Raw genomic sequence first — 18,018 nt, forward strand, 5'->3', positions numbered from 1 at the left:
ATAAGCCTATTTAATGAGGCTATTTAATAAGTCTATTTAATAAGCCTATTTAATAAGCCTATTTAATAAGCCTATTTAATAAGCCTATTTAATACGCCTATTTAATAAACATATTTAATAAGTATTTAATGAGCCTATTTAATAAGTCTATTTAATAAGCCTTTTTAATAAGCCTATTTAATAAGTCTATTTAATAAGCCTATTTAATAAGTCTATTTAATAAGCCTATTTAATAAGTATTTAATGAGCCTATTTAATAAGCCTATTTATTGAGCCTATTTTATAAGCCTATTTATTGAGCCTATTTAATAAGCCTATTTATTGAGCCTATTTAATAAGCCTATTTAATAAGTCTATTTAATAAGCCTATTTAATAAGCCTAGTTAATAAGCCTACTTATTGAGCCTATTTAATAAGCCTATTTAATAAGCCTATTTATTGAGCCTATTTAATAAGTCTATTTAATAAGCCTATTTAATAAGCCTATTTAATAAGTATTTAATGAGCCTATTTAATAAGTCTATTTAATAAGCCTATTTAATAAGGCTATTTAATGAGCCTAAGTTGCTGAAATAAGCCTATTTAATAAGGCTATTTAATGAGCCTACGTTGCTGAAATAAGCCTATTCAATAAGCCTATTTAATAGGCCTATTTAATAAGTCTAAGTTGCTGAAATAAGCCTATTTAATAAGCCTAAGTTTCTGAATGAGCCTATTTAATAAGCCTAAGTTGCTGAAATAAGCCTATTAAATAAGCCTAAGTTGCTGAAATAAGCCTATTAAATAAGCCTAAGTTGCTGAATAAGCCTATTTAATAAGCCTAAGTTGCTGAATAAACCTATTTAATAAGTCTAAGTTGCTGAAATAAGCATATTTAATAAGGCTATTTAATAAGCCTAAGTTGCTGAATAAGCCTATTTAGTAAGGCTATTTAATGAGCCTAAGTTGCTGAAATAAGACTATTTAATAAGCCTAAGTTTCGGAACTAAGCCTATTTAAAAAGGTATATTTAATAAGTCTAATTTGCTGAAATAAACCTATTTAAAATGCTATTTAATAAGCCTAAGTTGCTGAAATAAACCTGTTTAATAAGGCTGTTTAATAAAAAATAAGTTGCTGAAATAAGCTTATTGAATAAGCCTAAGTTGCTGAAATAAGCCTATTTAATAAGGCTATTTAATAAGTCTATTTAATAAGCCTATTTAATAAATATTTAATGAGCCTATTTAATAAGCCTATTTATTGAGCCTATTTAATAAGCCTATGTATTGAGCCTATTTAATGAGCCTATTTATTGAGCCTATTTAATAAGCCTATTTATTGAGCCTATTTAATAAGCCTATTTAATAAGTCTATTTAATAAGCCTATTTAATAAGCCTATTTAATAAGCCTATTTATTGAGCCTATTTAATAAGCCTATTTATTGAGCCTATTAAATAAGTCTATTTAATAAGCCTATTTAATAAGCCTAATTAATAAGTATTTAATGAGCCTATTTAATAAGTCTATGTAATAAGGCTATTTAATAGGCCTATTTAATAAGTCTAAGTTGCTGAAATAAGCCTATTTAATAAGCCTAAGTTGCTGAATGAGCCTATTTAATAAGCCTAAGTTGCTGAAATAAGCCTATTTAATAAGCCTAAGTTGCTGAATAAGCTTATTTAATAAGCCTAAGTTGCTGAATAAACCTATTTAATAAGTCTAAGTTGCTGAAATAAGCCTATTTAAAAAGGCTATTTAATGAGTCTAAGTTGCTGAAATAAGCCTATTTAATAAGCCTATTTAATAGGCCTATTTAATAAGTCTAAGTTGCTGAAATAAGCCGATTTAATAAGCCTAAGTTTCTGAATGAGCCTATTTAATAAGCCTAAGTTGCTGAAATAAGCTTATTTAATAAGCCTAAGTTGCTGAACAAGCCTATTTAATAAGCCTAAGTTGCTGAATAAACCTATTTAATAAGTCTAAGTTGCTGAAATAAGCATATTCAATAAGGCTATTTAATAAGCCTAAGTTGCTGAAATAGGCCTATTTAATAAGCCTATTTAATAAGCCTATTTAATAAGCCTATTTAATAAGCCTATTTAATACGCCTATTTAATAAACATATTTAATAAGTATTTAATGAGCCTATTTAATAAGCCTATTTATTGAGCCTATTTAATAAGCCTATTTATTGAGCCTATTTAATAAGCCTATTTATTGAGCCTATTTAATAAGCCTATTTATTGAGCCTATTTAATAAGCCTATTTAATAAGTCTATTTAATAAGCTTATTTAATAAGCCTATTTAATAAGCCTATTTATTGAGCCTTTTTAATAAGCCTATTTAATAAGCCTATTTATTGAGCCTATTTAATAAGTCTATTTAATAAGCCTATTTAATAAGCCTATTTAATAAGTGTTTAATGAGCCTATTTAATAAGTCTATTTAATAAGCCTATTTAATAGGCCTATTTAATAAGTCTAAGTTGCTGAAATAAGCCTATTTAATAAGCCTATTTAATAGGCCTATTTAATAAGCCTGAGTTGCTGAAATAAGCCTATTTAATAAGTCTAAGTTACTGAAATAAGGCTATTTAATAAGCCTAAGTTGCTGAAATAAGCCTATTTAATAAGCTTAAGTTGCTGAAATAAGGCTATTTAATAAGTCTAAGTTGCTGAAATAAGCCTATTTAATAAGCCTAAGTTGCTGAAATAAGTATATTTAATAAGCATAAGTTGCTGAAATAAGCCTATTTAATGAGTCTAAGTTGCTGAAATAAGGCTATTTAATAAGTCTAAGTTGCTGAAATAAGCCTATTTAATAAGGCTATTTAATAAGTCTAAGTTGCTGAAATAAACCTATTTAATAAGCCTAAGTTGCTAAAATAAGACTATTTAATGAGGCTATTTAATAAGTCTATTTAATAAGACTATTTAATAAGCCTATTTAATAAGCCTATTTAATACGCCTATTTAATAAACATATTTAATAAGTATTTAATGAGCCTATTTAATAAGTCTATTTAATAAGCCTTTTTAATAAGCCTATTTAATAAGTCTATTTAATATGCCTATTTAATAAGTCTATTTAATACGTCTATTTAATAAGCCTATTTAATAAGTATTTAATGAGAATATTTAATAAGCCTATTTATTGAGCCTATTTAATAAGCCTATTTATTGAGCCTATTTTATAAGCCTATTTATTGAGCCTATTTAATAAGCCTATTTATTGAGCCTATTTAATAAGCCTATTTAATAAGTCTATTTAATAAGCCTATTTAATAAGCCTATTTAATAAGCCTATTTATTGAGCCTATTTAATAAGCCTATTTAATAAGCCTATTTATTGAGCCTATTTAATAAGTCTATTTAATAAGCCTACTTAATAAGCCTATTTAATAAGTATTTAATGAGCCTATTTAATAAGTCTATTTAATAAGCCTATTTAATAAGGCTATTTAATGAGCCTAAGTTGCTTAAGTAAGCCTATTTAATAAGCCTATTTAATAGGTGTATTTAATAAGTCTAAGTTGCTGAAATAAGCCTATTTAATAAGCCTAAGTTTCTGAATGAGCCTATTTAATAAGCCTAAGTTGCTGAAATAAGCCTATTTAGTAAGCCTAAGTTGCTGAAATAAGGCTATTTAATAAGTCTTAGTTGCTGAAATAAGCCTATTTATTAAGCCTAAGTTGCTGAAATAAGTATATTTAATAAGCATAAGTTGCTGAAATAAGCCTATTTAATAAGCCTTAGTTGCTGAAATAAGCCTATTTAATAAGGCTATTTAATAAGTCTAAGTTGCTGAAATAAGCCTATTTAATAAGCCTAAGTTTCTGAACTAAGCCTATTTTAAAAGGTATATTTAATAAGTCTAAGTTGCTGAAATAAACCTATTTAAAAATGCTATTTAATAAGCCTAAGTTGCTGAAATAAACCTGTTTAATAAGGCTATTTAATAAGCATAAGTTGCTGAAATAAGCTTATTTAATAAGCCTAAGTTGCTGAAATAAGCCTATTTAATAAGGCTATTTAATAAGACTAAGTTGCTGAAATAAACCTAATTAATAAGCCTAAGTTGCTAAAATAAGCCTATTTAATGAGGCTATTTAATAAGTCTATTTAATAAGCCTATTTAATAAGCCTATTTAATAAGCCTATTTAATAAGCCTATTTAATACGCCTATTTAATAAACATATTTAATAAGTATTTAATGAGCCTATTTAATAAGTCTATTTAATAAGCCTTTTTAATAAGCCTATTTAATAAGTCTATTTAATAAGCCTATTTAATAAGTCTATTTAATAAGTCTATTTAATAAGCCTATTTAATAAGTATTTAATGAGCCTATTTAATAAGCCTATTTATTGAGCCTATTTTATAATCCTATTTATTGAGCCTATTTAATAAGCCTATTTATTGAGCCTATTTAATAAGCCTATTTAATAAGTCTATTTAATAAGCCTATTTAATAAGCCTATTTAATAAGCCTACTTATTGAGCCTATTTAATAAGCCTATTTAATAAGCCTATTTATTGAGCCTATTTAATAAGTCTATTTAATAAGCCTATTTAATAAGCCTATTTAATAAGTATTTAATGAGCCTATTTAATAAGTCTATTTAATAAGCCTATTTAATAAGGCTATTTAATGAGCCTAAGTTGCTGAAATAAGCCTATTTAATAAGGCTATTTAATGAGCCTAAGTTGCTGAAATAAGCCTATTCAATAAGCCTATTTAATAGGCCTATTTAATAAGTCTAAGTTGCTGAAATAAGCCTATTTAATAAGCCTAAGTTTCTGAATGAGCCTATTTAATAAGCCTAAGTTGCTGAAATAAGCCTATTAAATAAGCCTAAGTTGCTGAAATAAGCCTATTAAATAAGCCTAAGTTGCTGAATAAGCCTATTTAATAAGCCTAAGTTGCTGAATAAACCTATTTAATAAGTCTAAGTTGCTGAAATAAGCATATTTAATAAGGCTATTTAATAAGCCTAAGTTGCTGAATAAGCATATTTAATAAGGCTATTTAATGAGCCTAAGTTGCTGAAATAAGACTATTTAATAAGCCTAAGTTTCGGAACTAAGCCTATTTAAAAAGGTATATTTAATAAGTCTAATTTGCTGAAATAAACCTATTTAAAATGCTATTTAATAAGCCTAAGTTGCTGAAATAAACCTGTTTAATAAGGCTATTTAATAAAAAATAAGTTGCTGAAATAAGCTTATTGAATAAGCCTAAGTTGCTGAAATAAGCCTATTTAATAAGGCTATTTAATAAGTCTATTTAATAAGCCTATTTAATAAATATTTAATAAGCCTATTTAATAAGCCTATTTATTGAGCCTATTTAATAAGCCTATGTATTGAGCCTATTTAATGAGCCTATTTATTGAGCCTATTTAATAAGCCTATTTATTGAGCCTATTTAATAAGCCTATTTAATAAGTCTATTTAATAAGCCTATTTAATAAGCCTATTTAATAAGCCTATTTATTGAGCCTATTTAATAAGCCTATTTATTGAGCCTATTAAATAAGTCTATTTAATAAGCCTATTTAATAAGCCTAATTAATAAGTATTTAATGAGCCTATTTAATAAGTCTATGTAATAAGGCTATTTAATAGGCCTATTTAATAAGTCTAAGTTGCTGAAATAAGCCTATTTAATAAGCCTAAGTTGCTGAATGAGCCTATTTAATAAGCCTAAGTTGCTGAAATAAGCCTATTTAATAAGCCTAAGTTGCTGAATAAGCCTATTTAATAAGCCTAAGTTGCTGAATAAACCTATTTAATAAGTCTAAGTAGCTGAAATAAGCCTATTTAATGAGGCTATTTAATAAGCCTAAGTTGCTGAATAAGCCTATTTAATAAGCCTAAGTTGCTGAATGAGCCTATTTAATAAGCCTAAGTTGCTGAAATAAGCCTATTTAATAAGCCTAAGTTGCTGAATAAGCCTATTTAATAAGCCTAAGTTGCTGAATAAACCTATTTAATAAGTCTAAGTTGCTGAAATAAGCCTATTTAATAAGGCTATTTAATATGCCTAAGTTGCTGAATAAGCCTATTTAATAAGTCTAAGTTGCTGACGTAAGGCTATTTAATAAACCTAAGTTGCTGAAATAAGGCTATTTAATAAGTTTAAGTTGCTGAAATAAGCCTATTTAATAAGGCTATTTAATGAGCCTAATTTGCTGAAATAAGCCTATTTAATAAGCCTAAGTTTCTGAACTAAGCCTATTTAAAAAGGTATATTTAAAAAGTCTAAGTTGCTGAAATAAACCTATTTAAAAATGCTATTTAATAAGCCTAAGTTGCTGAAATAAACCTGTTTAATAAGGCTATTTAATAAGCCTATTTATTGAGCCTATTTAATAAGCCTATTTAATAAGCCTATTTATTGAGCCTATTTAATAAGTTTTATTTAATAAGCCTACTTAATAAGCCTATTTAATAAGTATTTAATGAGCCTATTTAATAAGTCTATTTAATAAGCCTATTTAATAAGGCTATTTAATGAGCCTAAGTTGCTAAAATAAGCCTATTTAATAAGCCTATTTAATAGGTGTATTTAATAAGTCTAAGTTGCTGAAATAAGCCTATTTAATAAGCCTAAGTTTCTGAATGAGCCTATTTAATAAGCCTAAGTTGCTGAAATAAGCCTATTTAATAAGCCTAAGTTGCTGAAATAAGCCTATTTAATAAGGCTATTTAATAAGTCTAAGTTGCTGAAATAAGCCTATTTAATAAGCCTAAGTTTCTGAACTAAGCCTATTTTAAAAGGTATATTTAATAAGTCTAAGTTGCTGAAATAAACCTATTTAAAAATGCTATTTAATAAGCCTAAGTTGCTGAAATAAACCTGTTTAATAAGGCTATTTAATAAGCATAAGTTGCTGAAATAAGCTTATTTAATAAGCCTAAGTTGCTGAAATAAGCCTATTTAATAAGGCTATTTAATAAGACTAAGTTGCTGAAATAAACCTAATTAATAAGCCTAAGTTGCTAAAATAAGCCTATTTAATGAGGCTATTGAATAAGTCTATTTAATAAGCCTATTTAATAAGCCTATTTAATAAGCCTATTTAATAAGCCTATTTAATACGCCTATTTAATAAACATATTTAATAAGTATTTAATGAGCCTATTTAATAAGTCTATTTAATAAGCCTTTTTAATAAGCCTATTTAATAAGTCTATTTAATAAGCCTATTTAATAAGTCTATTTAATAAGCCTATTTAATAAGTATTTAATGAGCCTATTTAATAAGCCTATTTATTGAGCCTATTTTATAAGCCTATTTATTGAGCCTATTTAATAAGCCTATTTATTGAGCCTATTTAATAAGCCTATTTAATAAGTCTATTTAATAAGCCTATTTAATAAGCCTAGTTAATAAGCCTACTTATTGAGCCTATTTAATAAGCCTATTTAATAAGCCTATTTATTGAGCCTATTTAATAAGTCTATTTAATAAGCCTATTTAATAAGCCTATTTAATAAGTATTTAATGAGCCTATTTAATAAGTCTATTTAATAAGCCTATTTAATAAGGCTATTTAATGAGCCTAAGTTGCTGAAATAAGCCTATTTAATAAGGCTATTTAATGAGCCTACGTTGCTGAAATAAGCCTATTCAATAAGCCTATTTAATAGGCCTATTTAATAAGTCTAAGTTGCTGAAATAAGCCTATTTAATAAGCCTAAGTTTCTGAATGAGCCTATTTAATAAGCCTAAGTTGCTGAAATAAGCCTATTAAATAAGCCTAAGTTGCTGAAATAAGCCTATTAAATAAGCCTAAGTTGCTGAATAAGCCTATTTAATAAGCCTAAGTTGCTGAATAAACCTATTTAATAAGTCTAAGTTGCTGAAATAAGCATATTTAATAAGGCTATTTAATAAGCCTAAGTTGCTGAATAAGCCTATTTAGTAAGGCTATTTAATGAGCCTAAGTTGCTGAAATAAGACTATTTAATAAGCCTAAGTTTCGGAACTAAGCCTATTTAAAAAGGTATATTTAATAAGTCTAATTTGCTGAAATAAACCTATTTAAAATGCTATTTAATAAGCCTAAGTTGCTGAAATAAACCTGTTTAATAAGGCTGTTTAATAAAAAATAAGTTGCTGAAATAAGCTTATTGAATAAGCCTAAGTTGCTGAAATAAGCCTATTTAATAAGGCTATTTAATAAGTCTATTTAATAAGCCTATTTAATAAATATTTAATGAGCCTATTTAATAAGCCTATTTATTGAGCCTATTTAATAAGCCTATGTATTGAGCCTATTTAATGAGCCTATTTATTGAGCCTATTTAATAAGCCTATTTATTGAGCCTATTTAATAAGCCTATTTAATAAGTCTATTTAATAAGCCTATTTAATAAGCCTATTTAATAAGCCTATTTATTGAGCCTATTTAATAAGCCTATTTATTGAGCCTATTAAATAAGTCTATTTAATAAGCCTATTTAATAAGCCTAATTAATAAGTATTTAATGAGCCTATTTAATAAGTCTATGTAATAAGGCTATTTAATAGGCCTATTTAATAAGTCTAAGTTGCTGAAATAAGCCTATTTAATAAGCCTAAGTTGCTGAATGAGCCTATTTAATAAGCCTAAGTTGCTGAAATAAGCCTATTTAATAAGCCTAAGTTGCTGAATAAGCTTATTTAATAAGCCTAAGTTGCTGAATAAACCTATTTAATAAGTCTAAGTTGCTGAAATAAGCCTATTTAAAAAGGCTATTTAATAAGCCTAAGTTGCTGAATAAGCCTATTTAATAAGCCTAAGTTGCTGAATGAGCCTATTTAATAAGCCTAAGTTGCTGAAATAAGCCTATTTAATAAGCCTAAGTTGCTGAATAAGCCTATTTAATAAGCCTAAGTTGCTGAATAAACCTATTTAATAAGTCTAAGTTGCTGAAATAAGCCTATTTAATAAGGCAATTTAATATGCCTAAGTTGCTGAATAAGCCTATTTAATAAGTCTAAGTTGCTGATGTAAGGCTATTTAATAAACCTAAGTTGCTGAATAAACCTATTTAAAAATGCTATTTAATAAGCCTAAGTTGCTGAAATAAACCTGCTTAATAAGGCTATTTAATAAAAATAAGTTGCTGAAATAAGCTTATTTAATAAGCCTAAGTTGCTGAAATAAGCCTATTTAATAAGGCTCTTTAATAAGTCTAAGTTGCTGAAATAAACCTATTTAATAAGCCTAAGTTGCTAAAATAATCCTATTTAATGAGGCTATTTAATAAGTCTATTTAATAAGCCTATTTAATAAGCCTATTTAATAAGCCTAAGTTGCTGAAATAAACCTGTTTAATAAGGCTATTTAATAAGCATAAGTTGCTGAAATAAAGCTATTTAATAAGTCTAAGTTGCTGAAATAAGCCTATTTAATAAGCCTAAGTTGCTGAAATAAGTATATTTAATAAGCATACGTTGCTGAAATAAACCTATTTAATGAGTCTAAGTTGCTGAAATAAAGCTATTTAATAAGTCTAAGTTGCTGAAATAAGCATTTTGAATCAGCGTAAGTTGCTGAAATAAGTCTATTTAATAATCCCAAGTTGCTGAAATAAGCCTACTTAATTAGGCTATTTAATAAGCCTAAGTTGCTGAAATAAGCCTATTTAATAAGCGTAAGTTGCTGAAATAAGGCTATTTAATACGTCTAAGTTGCTGAAATAAGCCTATTTAATAAGCCTAAGTTGCTGAAATAAGACCATTTAATAAGCCTATTAAATAAGCCTAAGTTGCTGAAATAAGCCTATTTAATAAGCCTATTTAATAAGCCTATTTAATAGGCTTATTTAATAGGTCTAAGTTGCTGAAATAAGGCTATTTAATAAGTCTAAGTTGCTGAAATAAGGCTATTTAATAAGTCTAAGTTGCTGAAATAAGCCTATTTAATAAGCCTAAGTTGCTATTTAATAAGCCTATTTAATATGCCTATTTAATGAGCCTATTTAATAAGTCTATTTAATAAGCCTATTTAATAAGGCTATTTAATGAGCCTAAGTTGCTGAAATAATCCTATTTAATAAGGCTATTTAATGAGCCTAAGTTGCTGAAATAAGCCTATTTAATAAGCCTATTTAATAGGCCTATTTAATAAGTCTAAGTTGCTGAAATAAGCCTATTTAATAAGCCTAAGTTTCTGAATGAGCCTATTTAATAAGCCTAAGTTGCTGAAATAAGCCTATTAAATAAGCCTAAGTTGCTGAAATAAGCCTATTAAATAAGCCTAAGTTGCTGAATAAGCCTATTTAATAAGCCTAAGTTGCTGAATAAACCTATTTAATAAGTCTAAGTTGCTGAAATAAGCATATTTAATAAGGCTATTTAATAAGTCTAAGTTGCTGAATAAGCCTATTTAATAAGGCTATTTAATGAGCCTAAGTTGCTGAAATGAGACTATTTAATAAGCCTAAGTTTCTGAACTAAGCCTATTTAAAAAGGTATATTTAATAAGTCTAAGTTGCTGAAATAAACCTATTTAAAAATGCTATTTAATAAGCCTAAGTTGCTGAAATAAACCTGTTTAATAAGGCTATTTAATAAAAAATAAGTTGCTGAAATAAGCTTATTTAATAAGCCTAAGTTGCTGAAATAAGCCTATTTAATAAGGCTATTTAATAACTCTATTTAATAAGCCTATTTAATAAGCCTATTTAATAAGCCTGTTTAATAAGCCTATTTAATAAGTCTATTTAATAAATATTTAATGAGCCTATTTAATAAGCCTATTTATTGAGCCTATTTAATAAGCCTATGTATTGAGCCTATTTAATAAGCCTATTTACTGAGCCTATTTAATAAGTCTATTTATTGAGCCTATTTAATAAGCCTATTTAATAAGTCTATTTAATAAGCCTATTTAATAAGCCTATTTAATAAGCCTATTTATTGAGCCTATTTAATAAGCCTATTTAATAAGCCTATTTATTGAGCCTATTTAATAAGCCTAATTAATAAGTATTTAATGAGCCTATTTAATAAGTCTATGTAATAAGCCTATTTAATAGGCCTATTTAATAAGTCTAAGTTGCTGAAATAAGCCTATTTAATAAGCCTATTTAATAGGCCTATTTAATAAGTCTAAGTTGCTGAAATAAGCCTATTTAATAAGCCTAAGTTTCTGAATGAGCCTATTTGATAAGCCTAAGTTGCTGAAATAAGCCTATTTAATTAGCCTAAGTTGCTGAATAAGCCTATTTAATAAGCCTAAGTTGCTGAAATAAGCCTATTTAATAAGTTTAAGTTGCTGAAATAAGGCTATTTAATAAGCCTAAGTTGCTGAAATAAGCCTATTTAATAAGCCTAAGTTGCTGAAATAAGGCTATTTAATAAGTCTAAGTTGCTGAAATAAGCCTATTTATTAAGCCTAAGTTGCTGAAATAAGTATATTTAATAAGCATAAGTTGCTGAAATAAGCCTATTTAATGAGTCTAAGTTGCTGAAATAAGGCTATTTAATAAGTCTAAGTTGCTGAAATAAGCCTTTTTAATCAGCGTAAGTTGCTGAAATAAACTTATTTAATAAGCCCAAGTTGCTGAAATAAGCCTACTTAATTAGGCTATTTAATAAGCCTAAGTTGCTGAAATAAGCCTATTTAATAAGCGTAAGTTGCTGAAATAAGGCTATTTAATACGTCTAAGTTGCTGAAATAAGCCTATTTAATAAGCCTAAGTTGCTGAAATAAGCCCATTTAATAAGCCTATTTAATAAGCCTAAGTTGCTTAAATAAGCCTATTTAATAAGCCTATTTAATAAGCCTATTTGATAGGCCTATTTAATAAGTCTAAGTTGATGAAATAAGCCTATTTAATAAGCCTAAGTTGCTGAATGAGCCTATTTAATAAGCCTAAGTTGCTGAAATAAGCCTATTTAATAAGCCTAAGTTGCTGAATAAACCTATTTAATAAGTCTAAGTTGCTGAAATAAGCCTATTCAATAAGGCTATTTAATAAGCCCAAGTTGCTGAAATAAGCCTATTTAATAAGCCTATTTAATAAGCCTATTTAATAAGTATTTAATGAGGCTATTTAATAAGCCTATTTAATAAGCCTATTTAATAAGCCTATTTAATACGCCTATTTAATAAACATATTTAATAAGTATTTCATGAGCCTATTTAATAAGTCTATTTAATAAGCCTTTTTAATAAGCCTATTCAATAAGTCTATTTAATAAGCCTATTTAATAAGTCTATTTAATAAGTCTATTTAATAAGCCTATTTAATAAGTATTTAATGAGCCTATTTAATAAGCCTATTTATTGAGCCTATTTAATAAGCCTATTTATTGAGCCTATTTAATAAGCCTATTTATTGAGCCTATTTAATAAGCCTATTTATTGAGCCTATTTAATGAGCCTATTTAATAAGTCTATTTAATAAGCCTATTTAATAAGCCTATTTAATAAGCCTATTTATTGAGGCTATTTAATAGGCCTATTTAATAAGCCTATTTATTGACCCTATTTAATAAGTCTATTTAAAAAGCCTATTTAATAAGCCTATTTAATAAGTATTTAATGAGCCTATTTAATAAGTCTATTTAATAAGCCTATTTAATAGGCCTATTTAATAAGTCTAAGTTGCTGAAATAAGCCTATTTAATAAGTCTAAGTTGCTGAAATAAGGCTAATTAATAAGCCTAAGTTGCTGAAATAAGCCTATTTAATAAGCCTAAGTTGCTGAAATAAGTATATTTAATAAGCATAAGTTGCTGAAATAAGCCTATTTAATAAGTCTAAGTTGCTGAAATAAGGCTATTTAATAAGTCTAAGTTGCTGAAATAAACCTATTTAATAAGCCTAAGTTGCTAACATAAGCCTATTTAATGAGGTTATTTAATAAGTCTATTTAATAAGCCTATTTAATAAGCCTATTTAATAAGCCTATTTAATAAGCCTATATAATAAGTCTATTTAATAAGTCTATTTAATAAGTATTTAATGAGCCTATTTAATAAGCCTATTTATTGAGCCTATTTTATAAGCCTGTTTATTGAGCCTATTTAATAAGCCTATTTAATAAGCCTATTTAATAAACCTATTTATTGAGGCTATTTAATAGGCCTATTTAATAAGCCTATTTATTGACCCTATTTAATAAGTCTATTTAATAAGCCTATTTATTGAGTCTACTTAATAAGCCTATTTAATAAGCCTATTTATTGAGCCTATTTAATAAGTCTATTTAATAAGCCTATTTAATAGGCCTATTTAATAAGTCTAAGTTGCTGAAATAAGCCTATTTAATAAGCCTATTTAATAGGCCTATTTAATAAGCCTAAGTTGCTGAAATAAGCCTATTTAATAAGCCAAAGATGCTGAATAAGCCTATTTAATAAGCCTAAGTTGCTGAAATAAGCCTATTTAATAAGTCTAAGTTGCTGAAATAAGGCTATTTAATAAGCCTAAGTTGCTGAAATAAGCCTATTTAATAAGCGTAAGTTGCTGAAATAAGGCTATTTAATAAGTCTAAGTTGCTGAAATAAGCCTATTTAATAAGCCTAAGTTGCTGAAATAAGCCCATTTAATAAGCCTATTTAATAAGCCTAAGTTGCTCAAATAAGCCTATTTAATAAGCTTATTTAATAAGCCTATTTAATAGGCCTATTTAATAAGTCTAAGTTGCTGAAATAAGCCTATTTAATAAGCCTATTTAATAGGCCTATTTAATAAGTCTAAGTTGCTGAAATAAGCCTATTTAATAAGCCTACGTTTCTGAATGAGCCTATTTAATAAGCCTAAGTTGCTGAAATAAGCCTATTTAATAAGCCTAAGTTGCTGAATAAGCCTATTTAATAAGCCTAAGTTGCTGAAATAAGCCTATTTAATAAGTTTAAGTTGCTGAAATAGGGCTATTTAATAAGCCTAAGTTGCTGAAATAAGCCTATTTAATAAGCCTAAGTTGCTGAAATAAGGCTATTAAATAAGTCTAAGTTGCGGAAATTAGCCTATTTAATAAGCCTAAGTTGCTGAAATAAGTATATTTAATAAGCATAAGTTGCTGAAATAAGCCTATTTAATGAGTCTAAGTTGCTGAAATAGGGCTATTTAATAAGTCTAAGTTGCTGAAATAAGCCTTTTTAATCAGCGTAAGTTGCTGAAATAAGCCTATTTAATAAGCCCAAGTTGCTGAAATAAGCCTACTTAATTAGGCTATTTAATAAACCTAAGTTGCTGAAGTAAGCCTATTTAATAAGCGTAAGTTGCTGAAATAAGGCTATTTAATAAGTCTAAGTCGCTGAAATAAACCTATTAAATAAGCCTAAGTTGCTGAAATAAGCCCTTTTAATAAGCCTATTTAATAAGCCTAAGTTGCTGAAATAAGCCTATTTAATAAGCCTAAGTTGCTGAATAAGCCTATTTAATAAGCCTAAGTTGCTGAATAAACCTATTTAATAAGTCTAAGTTGCTGAAATAAGCCTAATTAATAAGGCTATTTAATAAGCCTAAGTTGCTGAATAAGCCTATTTAATAAGCCTAACTTGCTGAATAAGCCTATTTAATAAGTCTAAGTTGCTGAAATAAGGCTATTTAATAAGCCTAAGTTGCTGAAATAAGGCTATTTAATAAGTTTAAGTTGCTGAAATAAGCCTATTTAATAAGCCTAAGTTGCTGAAACAAGCCTATTCAATAAGCCTATTTAATAGGCCTATTTAATAAGTCTAAGTTGCTGAAATAAGCCTATTTAATAAGCCTAAGTTGCTGAATGAGCCTATTTAATAAGCCTAAGTTGCTGAAATAAGCCTATTTAATAAGCCTAAGTTGCTGAATAAGCCTATTTAATAAGCCTAAGTTGCTGAATAAACCTATTTAATAAGTCTAAGTTGCTGAAATAAGCCTAATTAATAAGGCTATTTAATAAGCCTAACTTGCTGAATAAGCCTATTTAATAAGTCTAAGTTGCTGAAATAAGGCTATTTAATAAGCCTAAGTTGCTGAAATAAGGCTATTTAATAAGTTTAAGTTGCTGAAATAATCCTATTTAATAAGCCTAAGTTGCTGAAACAAGCCTATTTAATAAGCCTATTTAATGAGCCTAAGTTGCTGAAATAAGCCTATTTAATAAGCCTAAGTTTCTGAACTAAGCCTATTTAAAAAGGTATATTTAATAAGTCTAAGTTTCTGAAATAAACCTATTTAAAAATGCTATTTAATAAGCCTAAGTTGCTGAAATAAACCTGTTTAATAAGGATATTTAATAAGCATAAGTTGCTGAAATAAGCTTATTTAATAAGCCTAATTTGCTGAAATAAGCCTATTTAATAAGGCTATTTAATGTCTATTTAATAAGCCTATTTAAAAAGCCTATTTAATAAGCCTATTTAATAAGCCTATTTAATACGCCTATTTAATGAACATATTTGATTAGTATTTAATGAGCCTATTTAATAAGTCTATTTAATAAGCCTTTTTAATAAGCCTATTTAATAAGTCTATTTAATACGCCTATTTATAAGTCTATTTAATAAGTCTATTTAATAAGCCTATTTAATAAGTATTTAATGAGCCTGTTTAATAAGCCTATTTATTGAGACTATTTAATAAGCCTATTTATTGAGCCGATTTTAAAAGCCTATTTATTGAGCCTATTAAATAAGCCTATTTATTGAGCCTATTTAATAAGCCTATTTAATAAGCCTATTTATTGAGCCTATTTAATAAGTCTTTTTAATAAGCCTATTTAATAAGCCTATTTATTGAGCCTATTTAATAAGCCTATTTAATAAGCCTATTTATTGAGCCTATTTAATAAGTCTTTTTAATAAGCCTATTTAATAAGCCTATTTAATAAGTATTTAATGAGCCTATTTAATAAGTCTATTTAATAAGTCTAAGTTGCTGAAATAAGCCTATTTAATAAGCCTAAGTTTCTGAATGAGCCTATTTAATAAGCCTAAGTTGCTGAAATAAGCTTATTTAATAAGCCTAAGTTGCTGAACAAGCCTATTTAATAAGCCTAAGTTGCTGAATAAACCTATTTAATAAGTCTAAGTTGCTGAAATAAGCCTATTTAATAAGCCTATGTAATAAGTATTTAATGAGGCTATTTAATAAGCCTATTTAATAAGCCTATTTAATAAGCCTATTTAATACGCCTATTTAATAAACATATTTAATAAGTATTTAATGAGCCTATTTAATAAGCCTATTTATTGAGCCTATTTAATAAGCCTATTTATTGAGCCTATTTAATAAGCCTATTTATCGAGCCTATTTAATAAGGCTATTTAATGAGCCTAAGTTGCTGAAATAAGCCTATTTAATAAGCCTAAGTTGCTGAAATAAGGCTATTAAATAAGTCTAAGTTGCGGAAATAAGCCTATTTAATAAGCCTAAGTTGCTGAAATAAGTATATTTAATAAGCATAAGTTGCTGAAATAAGCCTATTTAATGAGTCTAAGTTGCTGAAATAAGGCTATTTAATAAGTCTAAGTTGCTGAAATAAGCCTTTTTAATCAGCGTAAGTTGCTGAAATAAGCCTATTTAATAAGCCCAGGTTGCTGAAATAAGCCTACTTAATTAGGCTATTTAATAAGCCTAAGTTGCTGAAATAAGCCTATTTAATAAGCGTAAGTTGCTGAAATAAGGCTATTTAATAAGTCTAAGTCGCTGAAATAAACCTATTAAATAAGCCTAAGTTGCTGAAATAAGCCCTTTTAATAAGCCTATTTAATAAGCCTAAGTTGCTGAAATAAGCCTATTTAATAAGCCTAAGTTGCTGAATAAGCCTATTTAATAAGCCTAAGTTGCTGAATAAACCTATTTAATAAGTCTAAGTTGCTGAAATAAGCCTAATTAATAAGGCTATTTAATAAGCCTAACTTGCTGAATAAGCCTATTTAATAAGTCTAAGTTGCTGAAATAAGGCTATTTAATAAGCCTAAGTTGCTGAAATAAGGCTATTTAATAAGTTTAAGTTGCTGAAATAAGCCTATTTAATAAGCCTAAGTTGCTGAAACAAGCCTATTCAATAAGCCTATTTAATAGGCCTATTTAATAAGTCTAAGTTGCTGAAATAAGCCTATTTAATAAGCCTAAGTTGCTGAATGAGCCTATTTAATAAGCCTAAGTTGCTGAAATAAGCCTATTTAATAAGCCTAAGTTTCTGAACTAAGCCTATTTAAAAAGGTATATTTAATAAGTCTAAGTTTCTGAAATAAACCTATTTAAAAATGCTATTTAATAAGCCTAAGTTGCTGAAATAAACCTGTTTAATAAGGATATTTAATAAGCATAAGTTGCTGAAATAAGCTTATTTAATAAGCCTAATTTGCTGAAATAAGCCTATTTAATAAGGCTATTTAATGTCTATTTAATAAGCCTATTTAAAAAGCCTATTTAATAAGCCTATTTAATAAGCCTATTTAATACGCCTATTTAATGAACATATTTGATTAGTATTTAATGAGCCTATTTAATAAGTCTATTTAATAAGCCTTTTTAATAAGCCTATTTAATAAGTCTATTTAATAAGCCTATTTATAAGTCTATTTAATAAGTCTATTTAATAAGCCTATTTAATAAGTATTTAATGAGCCTGTTTAATAAGCCTATTTATTGAGACTATTTAATAAGCCTATTTAATAAGCCTATTTATTGAGCCTATTTAATAAGTCTTTTTAATAAGCCTATTTAATAAGCCTATTTATTGAGCCTATTTAATAAGCCTATTTAATAAGCCTATTTATTGAGCCTATTTAATAAGTCTTTTTAATAAGCCTATTTAATAAGCCTATTTAATAAGTATTTAATGAGCCTATTTAATAAGTCTATTTAATAAGTCTAAGTTGCTGAAATAAGCCTATTTAATAAGCCTAAGTTTCTGAATGAGCCTATTTAATAAGCCTAAGTTGCTGAAATAAGCTTATTTAATAAGCCTAAGTTGCTGAACAAGCCTATTTAATAAGCCTAAGTTGCTGAATAAACCTATTTAATAAGTCTAAGTTGCTGAAATAAGCCTATTTAATAAGCCTATGTAATAAGTATTTAATGAGGCTATTTAATA

This window comes from Petromyzon marinus, unplaced genomic scaffold (assembly GCF_048934315.1).
Source record: "Petromyzon marinus isolate PM22_M1 ecotype Great Lakes invasive population unplaced genomic scaffold, UKy_Petmar_22M1.pri1.0 PM_G_Scaffold_2, whole genome shotgun sequence".
NCBI classification, from domain to species: Eukaryota; Metazoa; Chordata; class Hyperoartia; order Petromyzontiformes; family Petromyzontidae; genus Petromyzon; species Petromyzon marinus.